The sequence below is a fragment of the Balaenoptera musculus genome, chromosome 2, assembly GCF_009873245.2.
Source record: "Balaenoptera musculus isolate JJ_BM4_2016_0621 chromosome 2, mBalMus1.pri.v3, whole genome shotgun sequence".
Classification (NCBI taxonomy): domain Eukaryota; kingdom Metazoa; phylum Chordata; class Mammalia; order Artiodactyla; family Balaenopteridae; genus Balaenoptera; species Balaenoptera musculus.
In genome coordinates this window covers 158,046,710-158,061,741 of record NC_045786.1, presented here as the reverse complement: position 1 = coordinate 158,061,741, position 15,032 = coordinate 158,046,710, and positions in this window count along the sequence as shown.

The following is a 15,032-nucleotide window of genomic DNA, read 5'->3' as shown; positions in this document are numbered from 1 at the left end:
GTACACTGAGTCACGTCAATGTGCTTTAGATCTTGAGAACCCCTCCCAGAACTGTCTAAACGCCACAATTTTAAAGGAGGGCATTGATACAAATGTCAAAAACCAGTGACAGCAGGGTTGATGCCATCCCAAGTTCTTAATTCCAACATGACAAGCCCTGAGTATGTCCAGATGTCTGCGGATAAAGTTTCATTTAACTTGCCCAGAAAAAGAACTTGGAGGATTACAACTGAAGGCTGTTTATTTAGAGCCTATATGTATGTATATGTATATATAGACATATACATGTGTATAGGTATATGTGTGTGTGTGTATATATATATAGTTTACATCTCCAGAGGGAAAAATCCATTGTCCAAAAAATAAAGAAAAATGCATGGATTCTCTGTGTTCCAAAAAGCAGATCCTAATGCTTACTTTTTAAAAAATTTTCATCAACGTCAAAAGATCTTCCCAGTTATACTGTCATGTGGAAACAAGTACACAGGTCTCACAACACATCCTTGCTTCTCTTTAATGATATGATTCATTTTAATAAAATAGAGAATAGTTTGTTTTTTTTTTAAAGGAAGAAAAGTGCCAGCTTTCTACCAAGTATATTGTTAGAATGAGGCTGATTCTATCCAGTTTTAACTCCAAGTTCCCCGAAGATTGTTCATTGCATTCAAAGTGTAAAGAATATTTCCATTCTATCACATCTAAAATATAACTATAAAGAATATCATATATGTTGAGTTGAAAATTTCTGAAGATTCATATATAACATTGTTTTATTGTCTTAAGTTATACTAAAATATCCATTGCTCTAAGTAATGAGAGTTAATGTGGCTTAATCCTAATTTAATTTTCTCACAGCTAAGTGTCTGCAGAGAGCAGGCAAATTACCATATTTCTTTATTAGGTTCATTAAAGCCACTGAAAGGCGATATTTACAATTAGTTGTAAAAACTTATTACCTTTGGCTGAAACAAATCCACAATAGGTGATCAAGATTGTAACTCTTCAAAAGTTCGTAGCCACAGTGCATGGAATACATTTTAGACAATTCAAAATGCAAAATCAATGCTTAAAAAGTTCTTTTTTAAAGTTATGTCTCAGGAAGATACTACCCAAGTCATTGGACAACGTTCAGAGATTCACTCCTTAAAATATGCTTATTAATCGATATTACAGTAGTTGAAATTTTTAATGTAGCAAAAATCACCCCAAGCATGTCAATTTTGCTAATTATATCAATCTATAAATGGAAAGCACTCCTAGCAATCTCTAGCCCCATAGCTCAAAAGCCATCAGAAAGCATAGCCTGCATGCGACCCAGACTTTGCATCTACTTGAACATAGATCTTGTGCCCTTAGAGGTATCTACAATGTCTCCAAAAAGAAGAGCAGAGCTTTTCAGTCTCCTTCCTGTTCAAGTCTCTCAGATGTAACATACCTATTGCTATTGCACATGATCTAGATACTCATAAAGCAATAACTTTACCTCAGCAAATAATAGCTGAGAATTTACTATGCATGTGCCAGACATCTACGATTGGTGCTGGAGATGCAAAGCTGAATAGGAAGCTCTCCTAGCTGTGATGCTTCAGAGTTTGGTTGAAACTGGAAGAGAGAACATTAAGTTGCTTTAGTTGACAAGAATCGTAGGTTAAGTATCAGATAAAGCCCATCAATGAATGTCCAACTCCAAATTATCAGTTGGCTTTTGTTCTAGATCTAATCTTTTTTAAAACAGGTATCTCCTAATTTCATTAGCTATCTAAAGCTTGTCAAAGTGACACATTATTCTCATAGCACTTTTCTGTTGATCCCAAAACAAAATATGCTTTTAAAATATGTTGTTCCTGTGCTTTGTACTTCACTGTGAGTTTATAAGACAAACCATTAAGTTAACAACTGAAGCTACAAAGAAATCATTCCCTAGTAATTTAGTAAGTCTGAAAACCTCTAAGGTTCAACAAGGGTAATTGTCAGGGAGAGAGGAGCCCACGGTGCCTACCAGAGATATAGCTATCTCTTGGGTTTTCCTACTTTCAATTACTGCTGCCAATTTACTCCCTAACTCCCACTGGGTCCCTCAGCTGTGAACTCTAACCTTTTACCATAATGTCCCCATGTAAACCAAAAGTCCCTCCTTTTGATGGTCTATTGGTAAAACTGAATTACTCTGGAAGTTCTCAAATCTTTACTGAATATTAAAAGAGAGCACATAGGAACTAAATGTAGAGAATAAAAGAAAAAGAGAAGTATTTCCCTTGATAAGAGAGAAGTATCTGTGTCCACTGTAGCTAGCTTCCTTTAGCATCTGCTGGCCTTCTCTTATTCTAGGTTAATTAGCTCTAGAAACTATCCTGGGTAGTGATCTCAATGGAGAGGAAGGTCAAGAGGGAGAATAGAGTGGGTGGAGTTACTAGGCATTCCTTAGACAGTTTTGATTTTACCTATTCTGTTTATTTACATTTCTAGGTGAGGTTTCTTTTGAAGAAGATTTTCACAAGCTAAAAAATTTTTACAACCATCACACAAATCACATTGAGTCAGCTACTTTCCGATTCATGTGTGACAAACATGACACAAGGACTGCTTATTATGTCGCTTCCTTCCATGGAAGTTATCACTAAATTCATGTCATCCTCATTGATTCCTGAGGAGCCTCAGAATCTTTCTCAACCTAGCATTTCAGACAGCTACAATAGTTGGTCAGTGTTGGCACGTTAGTTTAAACCAAAGCACCATCACCCCTGATCTAGCCCTTTCTTAGAGTTCTTTACTTCCTAGCTCCAGGCCTTTCTTGATTTGTGTAAGAACGTCTTGATTCCTAAGAGTTAAGGTATCATTCTCTGCTCAGTGTCTTAAGCTGGAAGTCTAAAACTTAGTTCTATTATTGAAATATAGATAATATTTAGATGAATCTATTGTCATTAATTTTTTTTTCTGAATAGTACCTTACATTTCTTATGAAGTGTTCTTTGGAATATGATACCTGTTGCATGTGCCATGAAAAATATTCCTTAGGCAAATATACTTGGAAAATGCTACATACAATAGCCCTTGTGAAGAGCAATGTTGTGTAATCACTAAGATTCTAAGTGCTATAGTAGAGAACCCTGTCTGATGTAGTTTAAACAAGCATTTCCCAAACTTATCTGGCCATGGACAACTTTTATCCAATGACACTTTTTAACAAGTCCGGGAACACATTTTTGCAAACGCTCCAATTACTTGGTCAACTTCTTCACTAAAACTTCTACCTTCAAGCTATCTTATTTTCTGCCACTGAAATTATCTTTCTAAAATTATGTGTTTAATCATATCATCCCTGATTTCAAAAACCCTAAATGGTTTCACTTTAGCTATAAAATAAATCCAAGCTCTTGACTACTGTGTTCAAAGCCTGAGGCTTCCTTTGCAATTTATCTTTATCAGTTTTAGTGGCAAGACAGAGAGTATTTCTTTGCACATAGAAGGCACCTTTTTTTTTTTTTTTAAACAATCTTTTTTTTTTTAAATTATTTATTTATTTATTTATTTATGGCTGTGTTGGGTCTTCGTTTCTGTGCGAGGGCTTTCTCTAGTTGCGGCAAGTGGGGGCCACTCTTCATCGCGGTGTGCGGGCCTGTCACTATCGTGGCCTCTCTTGTTGCGGAGCACAGGCTCCAGACGCGCAGGCTCAGTAGTTGTGACTCACGGGCCTAGTTGCTCCGCGGCATGTGGGATCTTCCCAGACCAGGGCTCGAACCCGTGTCCCCTGCAATGGCAGGCAGATTCTCAACCACTGCGCCACCAGGGAAGCCCAGAAGGCACCTTTTGAATGAATCTGCCTCTCCTCAATCCCCAGTCTTCCTGATTGTCATTCAGCAATCACTGATATTCTCGTTCATGTTTATGTCTCTCTGCTTTGGATTAATTCATTCCCTCAGCGTAGAGTAGCCTTTTTCTTTATCTCTGTCATCCCAAATTCTTATTTAAAGTATAGCTCAGAGATCACTATTGGTGGGAAATACCTCTTTTACCTTCTCCATATCCTAAAGAAAATTCCCTCAGATATGTTCCCACTGTACTCAGAATATCCTTTTCCACCTGTTTTGCTCCTTGTACATAGACAGAAATTTCTATAAAGTATTAGTCCAGAGTTTCTCAGCCTTGGTGCTATTGACATTTTGGACTGGATGACTCTTTGTCATGTGCATTGTATGATGTTTATCACCATCTTGGCCTCTACCCACAAGATGCCAATAGTACCCATACCCTCCCCGCAGCCTTGGCCATCAAAAATGTCTCCTGGGGGGCAAAATTACCTGAGGTTAGGAACCACTGTTCTAGATCAAACTTTTGCATTTACTAGTCTTTGTCTCATGCCCACCAAAGAGCCACTGAGTTCAACTTAATTGAATTGTTCTTATTTGTCCCTTGAGGGTTTGATTGTAGTTGACAAGGGGAAAAAAAAAGGAAAAATGTTAAAAAAAAAAAAAAAGAAGGAAATAAGATGTTCTAAACATGCTGTCATTTGGGAAATCTTGTGAGCATCATTATTTCCTAATTTTAGATTTATCAGTCAAACCTGAGTGGATGCAGAATGGATTCTCCCCATTCAAAGGTTACCCAGACCTTTCTCATATCTAGGATTTTGTTATGCAAAAGTTGTCTTTTGTTTTCTGTTCTCTCAAGTGTTCACATTTGGTGAAGCGAATATACAATTGAGCCATTAAGAGTCCTTAACTACATTGATTTATCTTTTTCTTTCTGTTTCTCTTTCATTAATGATACATAGTGATTTGTCTCCAGGGATTTTTTTTTTTTTATCCTTTAGGAAAAAAAATCTCATATTTTATTTCTTACAGAGTTGTTTTGTGACATGAAGACTCATCAAAGTAATAATTACATTTGGTTGTCTGCATTGAACTGTCTGTCATGTGTAAGCATTTGAGCCTGGCACGCGTGTGTCTTTCTGCATTTGTACTACATTTTTTCAACTTACTTACCATCTGAGGTGATTCGTTAGTCAGTATAAGCTACTTTTGGCATTCTCTGCCTTTAATTTTCCTGGCCACATAACAAGGTTGTTTATAATTTTCTAGCTGTCCCCAAGCAAAATAATGATGATGTTATTTGTATTTTTATTTGTAAAAATTGCTAAAAAAAAATTGCTAAAAGACATCACTTGTCATTAAACTTGATGTTTATCTGTATACTCCATCTGCACTGGCAATTTCCGTATTTATTCACAAATACCCAACTCCTACTTTAGATGAAGGGGATGAATTTAAGAGGTTCAAATGCATCCAAATGTTTGGATCTTTATCTGAACCTTATCTGAATGATAAGGGCTTTATCTGGGCTTCCTGAATCTTGAATCTCAAATATTGTGCTAGAAATTAGAGAGCAACCTCTCTCACTAGACGTCCTGCTTTTAAGAAAACTAGCTAATTCAGGGGAAACTGGCACATGCAAGGAACTTCTGTATGTGGGCTGATGGTATTTAGTTAAAGTGACAACAGACACCTTGTCACTTGGCTTTGTTTAGCATGACATATTTTGGCCCCAGAAAGAATCTTAATTTAAGATCCATTTGAGAGTCTGCAATCCACAAATGGGGAAACCCTGGTCAAGAGGCATTAAGTAGTTTGCACTTTAAAAAAAAAAAGATGAAAATCAAGTGTAAAAGAAAAAGGCTTAAAAATATTTTCTACTCCTCCAACTTGACTCTCCAGACTCAGGCTGACATTTGACAATCTGTGAGATTTGATAATAAGACACTTACCATTTCATTCGATTTTGCCCCAGCAGATATACAGATGTAATTTTAACCTAAACACAAAATAATGGCAAAAAAATTGGCAAAGATGTCTGTTTATTGCTTCCAATATGTAGTATCCCGTAGCATGCTTCCTTGACATTTTGATGTTCACTTCCCTAGTTGTGTCTCCCAATTCATGACCTCAAATGATGCCATAAGGAATATCTATATAGCTGAACCTCTACAGACCTCTGGGAAGGAATAGGGGGGACTGCAGGTCGAAGGGTATGTGCTCAGCTTATTTCATTAAGTATTCACAGACTGCTTTCCAGATTGGCTGTTCTGGTTTCTGCACCTGACAGTGTGTCTCTACACCACTTACCAACACTTACTAAATTTTGCAATTTGAATGACTATAAAGTAACATGATTTTTCATTATAATATGAATTTATCTGATGACTTCCTAATGAGTTTGGATCTCTCTTTTCAGAATTAGTATTTGAACTTCCTCTTTTGTGAATTGCCTATTTTAATATTTTTTACCTTTAAAACATTTGTATTTCTGTCTTTCATTAAAAGGGGGAGTTCTTTGTATATTAAAGATAGTAATGGTGTGTTTATTTTAGATATTTCACATACCTTTCTCCAGTCTCTTTATATGTCTGTTAACTTTGTTTACATTGCCTCTTACTAGAAAAATTCTTAAGATGTTTTTCTCATCTTTTCATGAACATTTTCTTCTGATAACTTAATGGTACTACCTCAATTGTTTTTTATAGTCTTTATGGAGTATGATCTTGCGTTTTGCATAAGGTAAAGAACTATATCCAGTTTTTCTCTATAGAAGGTGACTATTTTCCCAACACCATGTATTAAACAATTTATCTTGTCCCCTTTGCTTTGAAGCACCATCTTTATCACACATTTCTTTGCATGACATAAATTTCTTTGTATAAATAGGTCTATTTATAAGCTATACATTCTGTTTCATTTACATTTTTGTTCCTGCACAATACTGTTTGTCTTATTATAACCATGTAACATATCTTAATATGTGGTGAAGTAATTCAACCTAATCCAGCCTTGGTTCTCTTTTTTCAAAACTGACATAATTACATATAGACCATTATTATTATATATTAACATTAAAAGGCATTTTATCAATTTTCTAAAAACAGTAGCTGAAATTTTTTATCATTTCCCTTGAATTTGTAGAACAATTTGGGAAGAATTAACATCATTATCATGATATATTGCATCCTCTATATAAATAGTTTATCATTTTTTATTCAAAATTTCTCCTATGATTCTGTAAATGTCTTCTTTGTTTAGATGGTAGCTAAAAGTTATGGTGTTATCATAAAGAGCATTTATCTTCTAATTGGTTATTTCTAGTAAAGCCTAGTTCTTGATGGGTGAGCAGGACTTGGAATGGTAGAGATGGGCAAAGAGCATTCTAGTCAGAGGACAAATCTTAGTGAAAACCCACAGCCTCCAAAGATTAGAAGATATATTGGGAATAGGAAGAATTTCATTTGTCTAGAGTCAAAGTTCTCTGGAAAGAGCTATTGGAGAATATGGATAAAGCAAGAGGTAGAAAGACATCGATGGCCCGTTCGCCAGTTTAGTTTTCAGAGGTCGTATAGCATGCTAGTTGAAAGCAGGGGCTCTCAAGTCAAACTGCCCATATCCTGACTCTGTCACTTATTAGTTGGGGGATGTTGAGTCTCTCTGTGCTTTAGTTTCCTCATTGGTAAATGGGGATTATGATGGTGCTGACCTCATTAGAGTTAAGTGAAAATTAAATCAGTTAAGACATGCAGCATCTGGTGTGGAATAAGCATTCAATAAATGTTAACTTTTATGGTTATTGTTGATGTTATTATTTTAAAATGAGAAATCATTAAAGATTTTGATGTGATTTGCCCAATGTCAGGAAACAGGTGAGCCACATAGTGGAGAGTAGAGACTTAGGTTTCCTGATTTCAAGCATAGGAATGGGCTTTTAACATGTTGTGGAAACAAATAAATGTATTAAAAACAACTTTGTAAAAACTGGCCATTTATTACAATGTTTTAAAGGGCCCACTAATATCAAAAGTATGAAGGCTATAGTGCTCTTAATGAATGAACTGGTATAATAATAAACCCAAATGCTGTCTGCATACATTTGAAAACACAAATGATGTTTGTGTACCCAAGCATGGAGTGTACTAAAATACCATAAAAACAATGTAAAACTTCCTTGTTCTGAGAAGTAAAGATGATGCAGGTATGTTTTTAAAAGTCTATTCGAATATGCCACCATGTATTATATTATGAAGAAAAATAAATTTTTAATCAAATATTTACTTTAAACCATAGAAAAGATTTCAATGGAAACCTAAGCAGTTTGATGGCCTCTTGGAAACTGAGAATGGAGCAATAAAAAAGGATTCAAAGTGAGGTTTATTCATGCTTAACAACATTACCACATCGTTAAAATTAAACTAATATTGGAGACCTTTACAGAAGGTGGCATATCAAGAAAAACTGGCTAGCACTGACTAGCTATGGAACAGGTTCTGTAATTTTATTTAAAAAATTTTTTTTTTTTTTTTAGCTTTTCTAATGAGTACTGAAAACATGGGCATGATTAGCTTATATTTTACCATAACACCCCATAGTCACTTACATATGAATTATCTTATGTAATTCATCAAGGGATCGATAATGAGGGAATCTCTTTTGCTTTTTAAGTCAGCATCACAATTTGTCCCTTTCCAGCCCCCGCCCCCCACTTTACTTCTTGCGTATTTCTGTAGATTACAGGCCTCTTTGAGGACAGGAAATAGGCCTTACAAACATTAGCTCCCCCAGAAGGCACTGCACAGGATAGTTATGTGGTAAATCCTCAATAAGAAAAAGCAGTGGCTTGGGCCAAAGAGGGTTGTGATGATTTGTGTTCAGTGAGAAATGACTAATGTTTTTGATTGAAGAGGCTTTAATTTAGTTCAAGATGCAGACAGTACAGGAATCACAGAAAGTATGTGGGTCAGTGTAGGTAGTGGTTAGTGGCAATTGATTTGCAGATTTATCAGATTAGGCTTTGAGTTGTATGAACTAGGTGCTACATCATCTCACTAGGTCTAACATTTCCCTAGAAACCACTGAGTATAAATTCCACCAATGCCTCTTCCTTTGCTTTCAGACCACTCATATCCCAACTAACCTACCCCCACCCTCCCTTATGCACACACAATATTAATCCTTTTTTTTTTTTTTTTTGGTTGTTCCTCCTGAAACATTGATAAAGTGTTGAAAGCCTGAATGGCTTGCTTTGAACAGAACAGCACAAATTCATACACAAAAGCTGCTCCCCCTGAATTCCCTCTGCGCCTAATTCTAGGACCTCTATTCTCTGGGTAATAACTCTAATTTAGTTAATAGCTAGGATAGAAATAGAAAGAAAAAAATTCAGATAAAACAACCACCTCCCTAAAACCTATCTTTTAATGGATTTGAAGTCTGAAGCCCAAGGACAACTTTTTTATTCCATTTTTTTTCATATTCTACTTCCTTCGTTACTCTCAGCAGGAAATGTAAACCGTGTGTACACAAAAAAATACATATAATTTGGCCTTTACTTTAAACTTGTTTCTCTTGGTCTAAAACTTATTTAACTTTTAACTCAAGGTAACAACAAATGTTCAGAATTTTCCAAGCAGCACACCATGCTGTTTCAAAGATGTATAGAATAAATAATATTTCAAAAATTTCAACTAGCAAATTTATACCCAAGGCTTGGGCATTTTAATTGCTAGAGTTTTAAAAATGATTCATTTCCAAACTCAAACTGACCAAAAAAAAAGAAAAGAAAAGGAAAAATTGAAGAAATGAATATAGTCCATTGATAAATGCCTTTGTTGTAAACAGAGAAAATAGACCCTTAGTCTGCCTTGGCTCTAGTATTTAGCAGTTGGCATCTAATTAATTCGTTATCAGGGGTGGAATCCCACAGAGAAGCAATTCCCTTTTCTCCTGATTATGGATTGCATTTTGATGGTAAAATTGTTGGTTGTGCCCCTCCTTAGTGACAGATTTTGTGTGATTAATGTCTCTAGTATTATTTTCCCTTTGTCCCCTTCACACAAAAGATGCCACAAAATCAGCACTACCGATCAAAATGTAGCTTTCATGCACTCTCCCCAAATCACCCTCCATCTTCTCTTTTTATGGTTGATCTTTAGCTTAGTGTATTTGAAAATTAAGAACAAAAAGGAAAGACCAGAAAGGTGCTATATTTACTACTGCCAGTTCAATTTAAATTATGGCTGCATAATTCTGAGCTTCACTAGGTTTTTACACAGAGAAGATCACTTGCAGAGTTCATTAAATGTATTATACTTGTTTCAACAAAATGCCATTCAACAAAACACTGTTTTCTCTAATTGACCTAAACATTTAGGCGTTTAACTGTGGTTCTGTACATTGTTGTTTGTCAACACCCTCAAGCAAATACACCTGATTAACAAACATTTGCTCAAAACAAAACAAATAAAAAACCCCAACCATTTGCTCAAATGCATGAGTAAGATACATTTTTTATATAGTTAATATAAATATAACCTCATTATGCACTTAGCTGATAAATTTGTTAGACTGGCTTAGTTGCACGCAAGGTAAAGAGACCTATTCAAGTCACCTTAAAGACAGTAGCTTACAGACAGACTGGTATGTTTAGGAAGCCCCTTGTTTTACTATCACAGCTTCTGTGCTCTTGGCCCTTGTTTCATTTCCCTGTAAACTAACTTCCTCTGCTTTTGTACATTGTTCTCTGCGCCCTCCTATCTTTGCTATCCATGTGGACCATCATTATCATCTCTGGGTTATTCTCTGCCTTAACTCCATCAGGCTGCTCAACCTCTCAGCTTCTCAAAACCAACTGCTGAGGAGAAGATTCTTACTGGTTCACCTCACTTTGTAAAATGAGGCTGCCGTGATGAGAGGTTAGTTAACAGGATAGTGGATTTAACTGCTCTTGAGTTATGGCTCATTCTTGGTCTAATCATTTAGGTCCAAGAGGCACATCATCATGTAGAATAAAACATGGCTTCCTTAGCCAACTCTTTAGAGCTGTGTGGGTAAGAGACGTCCCCTTAGAAGAGGGATCCTAATATGGATGGTGCTATCGGCTAAATATTTGTGTCCTCCTGCAAATTCATAGGTTGAAGCCTGATTCCCAATGTGATGGTATTTGGAGATGATGGGGCTTTTAGGAGACCATAAAGGTGGAGCCCTCATGAATGGGATTAGTGACCTTATGAGAAGAGACACAAGAGAACTTGCTTATGTCTTTTTCTCTGCTTTCTGCCATGTGAGCATTAAATGGCCATCTGCAAACTAGAAAGTGGGCCTCCCCAGACAGTGGAGAACCAAGAGACTTGCTAATGGACAGGATCTGGGTTGTGAGTAAAATATAATTGGCTTCAGCAGAACTGAGTTTTTATTAATTGAGGTAGGAAAACTGCAGGAGGTATAGAGTAGTTGAGGGGTGGTGGTTTATTAGAAGCTCAGTTTGGAATATGTTACATTTCAGCTGCCTGTTAAACATTCAGGTGCAAATATCTTACAGAAAATTGGATATTTAGGTCTGGAGGTCAGGGGAGAGTTCCAGGCTGGTGATATAAATTTGGTGACCATCAGCATACAGGTGGTAACTAAAGCCAGGAGACCAGTGAGATCACCTAGGGACTGATGTTAGTTAGTAAAGAGAGTGGATTAGTTGATGTGGAGCACATCAACATTTAAAAGTAGAGAAATGAATGAGAAAAGGAGACTGAGAGAGAGTGGGTAGGAAGATGAGAGAAAAACTTGTTGACTGTGGTATCCCAAGAGATGCACTTTAAGAGAATGTTCAACTGTATTGAATGATGCTGACACATAAAGTAAGATGTAGACAAAGAAAAAAATGATCATTGAATTTAGTAATCTGGAGGTTATATTAGTCAGCTTGGGCTTCCATAACAAACCCCAGACTGGGTAGATTAAACCATAGTTTTTTTATTTTTCTCACAGTTCTTGAGGCTAGAAGTCATAAATCAAGGTGCTGGTAGGGTTGGTTTTACCTGAGACCTCTCTCCTTGGCTTACAGATGGAGCCTACTTGCTGTGTCCTCATATAGCCTGTGTGCTCTCACACTCCTAGTAGCTCCTTATAAGGACACCAGTCACATTGGATTGGGGCCCCAGCCTTCTAATCTCATTTAACCTTGATTACTTCCTTAAGGTTTTATCTCCAAATACAGTCACATTGTTGGTTAGGACTTCAACATATGGATTTTGGCAGGGTTCTGCAATTCAGTCCACAAGAGAGGTCATTGATGAATTGATAGCTATAGATTTGGTGACATGGGATTCTGTTAAAGAGAACCTGACTTGAGTGGCTTCAAGAAAGAATGGAGGAGAGAATAAGAGACAGTGGATACAGACAGCATCTGCAAGGAATTCTGCCAGTAAGGGAGGTCTAGAAGTGGGGATGGACATGGAGAGAGAAGTGGAAGGAAGGGAGAGATTTTACATATGTACAAATACATATATATATCTTTTCTATTAATTTATTATATATATTGCTACTTATATAAAGCTAGGAAGAAAAGATACAGCTGATGTTTGTTTATCTTGGGTGAGCTGCCTCTTGTGTTGGAGAATTTTCTGTTTTTATTCTGTCTTGACATTGGAGGGACCAACAGAGCTGCTGAAGGCTACAGAGAAACTGAGATGAGGGCTGGGAGGTGAGTGGAGGATAAGTGATGGGTTTTATAATTCTTTCGATTATTTCAAATGTATGTTATTTATAGGACACTTTAAGACATTATAATATACACGTCTGTTAATTGATTTATAATGTAGCATTTATTGGTATAAACATCGCCCTTTTGCTTTTTTGTTATTGGGGATCCTAAATGATGAACGTCTTTGAAATGTTTGTACAGGTTGTTTGTTATGTATAGTCACTACAACTCAAATGTAAATAATTGCCTTATGTTTAGGTGTTTAAATTGTATTCATTCATGATGGGTAATGAATGCATCAATACTTGATTTACTCAATTGATTACATATCCTTGGAGAATTCCAAACTAATATTGCTGTGTGGCACTTTTTATACTACTCTGAAGGGAAGGGAAGTGTCTGCTTACCCGGAGCTGGATACTGACTGTTCTCCATGAGTGCTCCTCTCTGGAGGTAAAGTGCTTTTGTAACAGTATATGAAGAAGACCATTGAATTTGGAGTCAGCAAATCCCGATCTGCATTTTACCAGACTTATAACTCTGGTTATCTTGCTATATCTCTTGCCTTCAGGTTTCACATGTATACAACAGAGATATTACACATAATAATATTACACATTATTATAAATATTATTTGAAACTGTGCTTGTCTGGCCCACACTTAGGCCGACTTTTCCCTGAAATGAAACCAGCCTTAACATATGTGGGTCTCAGCATTCTAGACCCATTTGTCAGTAATATGGTCTGGGATTTCCTGTGAATTACTGATCATCTCAAGAATGTAAACCAAGGTCCTCAAAGCAGAAGTTGCCATTTAAAAGAAAAAGGAAAAGCAAAAAGCTCAGTGCTTACTTTATGAACAGAGATCTAATGGGGATCAGAGATTTTAGCCTTTAAGTGCCAATAAAGAAATATAGAAAGGCCAGTCTTGAAATTTATGGTAGACCTATAAAGACAAAGTAAGCCAGAGACTTCAGCTAATTCTACCACTGTAGGGCAGGAAACCTGGACAGTTTTGACCTTGGTTTTGCCATCTTACAAAACTACACTAGCAGATTTAGAAGAAATTGAATGAAATCAATTTTACTCTTGCTTTTATAGACAAAAGGGCGCTTGGCGGGGGAAAAAAATCCCTGGGAAAATGCTATATAACAAAGAGAATTGTATTGCGATTTATCCCTCCTTCAGTTTTTGGTTATAGAAATAGGTAACTCCAGAGAAAAAAAGCAGAACATAAATTAAAGTTCTTTTAGAGAATGAAATTATTCAGGTGTTTCTATTATTCCATCATTATTTTTAGCAAGTTGCAATGCACCAAGTTTCTTAATTATTTAGGTAGCTCAAATATATGCTTTATTCTTATATACAGAATAAACTTCTTCCTACAAATAGTAGGCAAAGCTGAATAGCAATTTATCACTCATATTTAGGTCAGAAACCACCTCTATTGAGCTCTCTACCTTGTGAGTATAACCTACTCTAGGAGTGTTAATGAGTCTGTTCTTTCAACAGCCATATCTTTTTTTTTTTTAACATCTTTATTGGAGTATAATTGCTTTACAATGGTGTGTTAGTTTCTGCTTTATAACAAAGTGAATCAGTTATACATATACATATGTTCCCATATCTCTTCCCTCTTGTGTCTCCCTCCCTCCCACCCTCCCTATCCCACCCTCCAGGTGATCACAAAGCACCGAGCTGATCTCCCTGTGCTATGCGGCTGCTTCCCACTAGCTAGCTATTTTACATTTGGTAGTGTATATATGTCCATGCCACTCTCTTTGTCCCAGCTTACCCTTAAATTTTTTTTTTTTTTTAACATCTTCATTGGAGCACAATTGCTCTACAATGGTGTGTTAGTTTCTACTTTATAACAAAGTGAATCAGTTATACATATACACATGTTCCCATATCTCTTCCCTCTTGCGTCTCCCTCCCTCCCACCCTCGGCATCCCACCCCTCTAGGTGGTCACAAAGCACCGAGCTGATCTCCCTGTGCTACACGGCTGCTTCCCACCAGCTATCCACTTCACGTTTTTAAAAGATGAGGTTAGTGTATTGTCACAGAGCACAAGGCTCCTTGTTTCTCTTTCTCAAAAGGGTTGGAAGCATTGCACTGCATTTCTTCATAGGGTTTTGTTAAAGAATAATTGTGTCTTTGAAAGCTGAAAAATTTGGAATGTTTTAAAAGATGGAGAAATCTAAAGGTTTCTGGCTTATATGTGAATGACAAGGAAGAAAATGCTGTATGTTGATGAATGCTAGAATCTTAAGCTATAACTAGATAAGTCATTCCTCTAAGTTCTATTTATGGAACACAATTTCACACATTTTGTGCCATACACTTGGGGATACAGTGATGAATACAGTGAGTGTAATGAGTATAGTGGTGTCTATTAGAGCAGTGGTCTTAAATCAGGCTCTGTGTACCTTGGGGACTTGTAGACGTCCATGGTAGATAAGGGGGACTGGAGAGTTCTACAGATACCAGTGTGTGGACAGTTTACTTCATCTGCACATT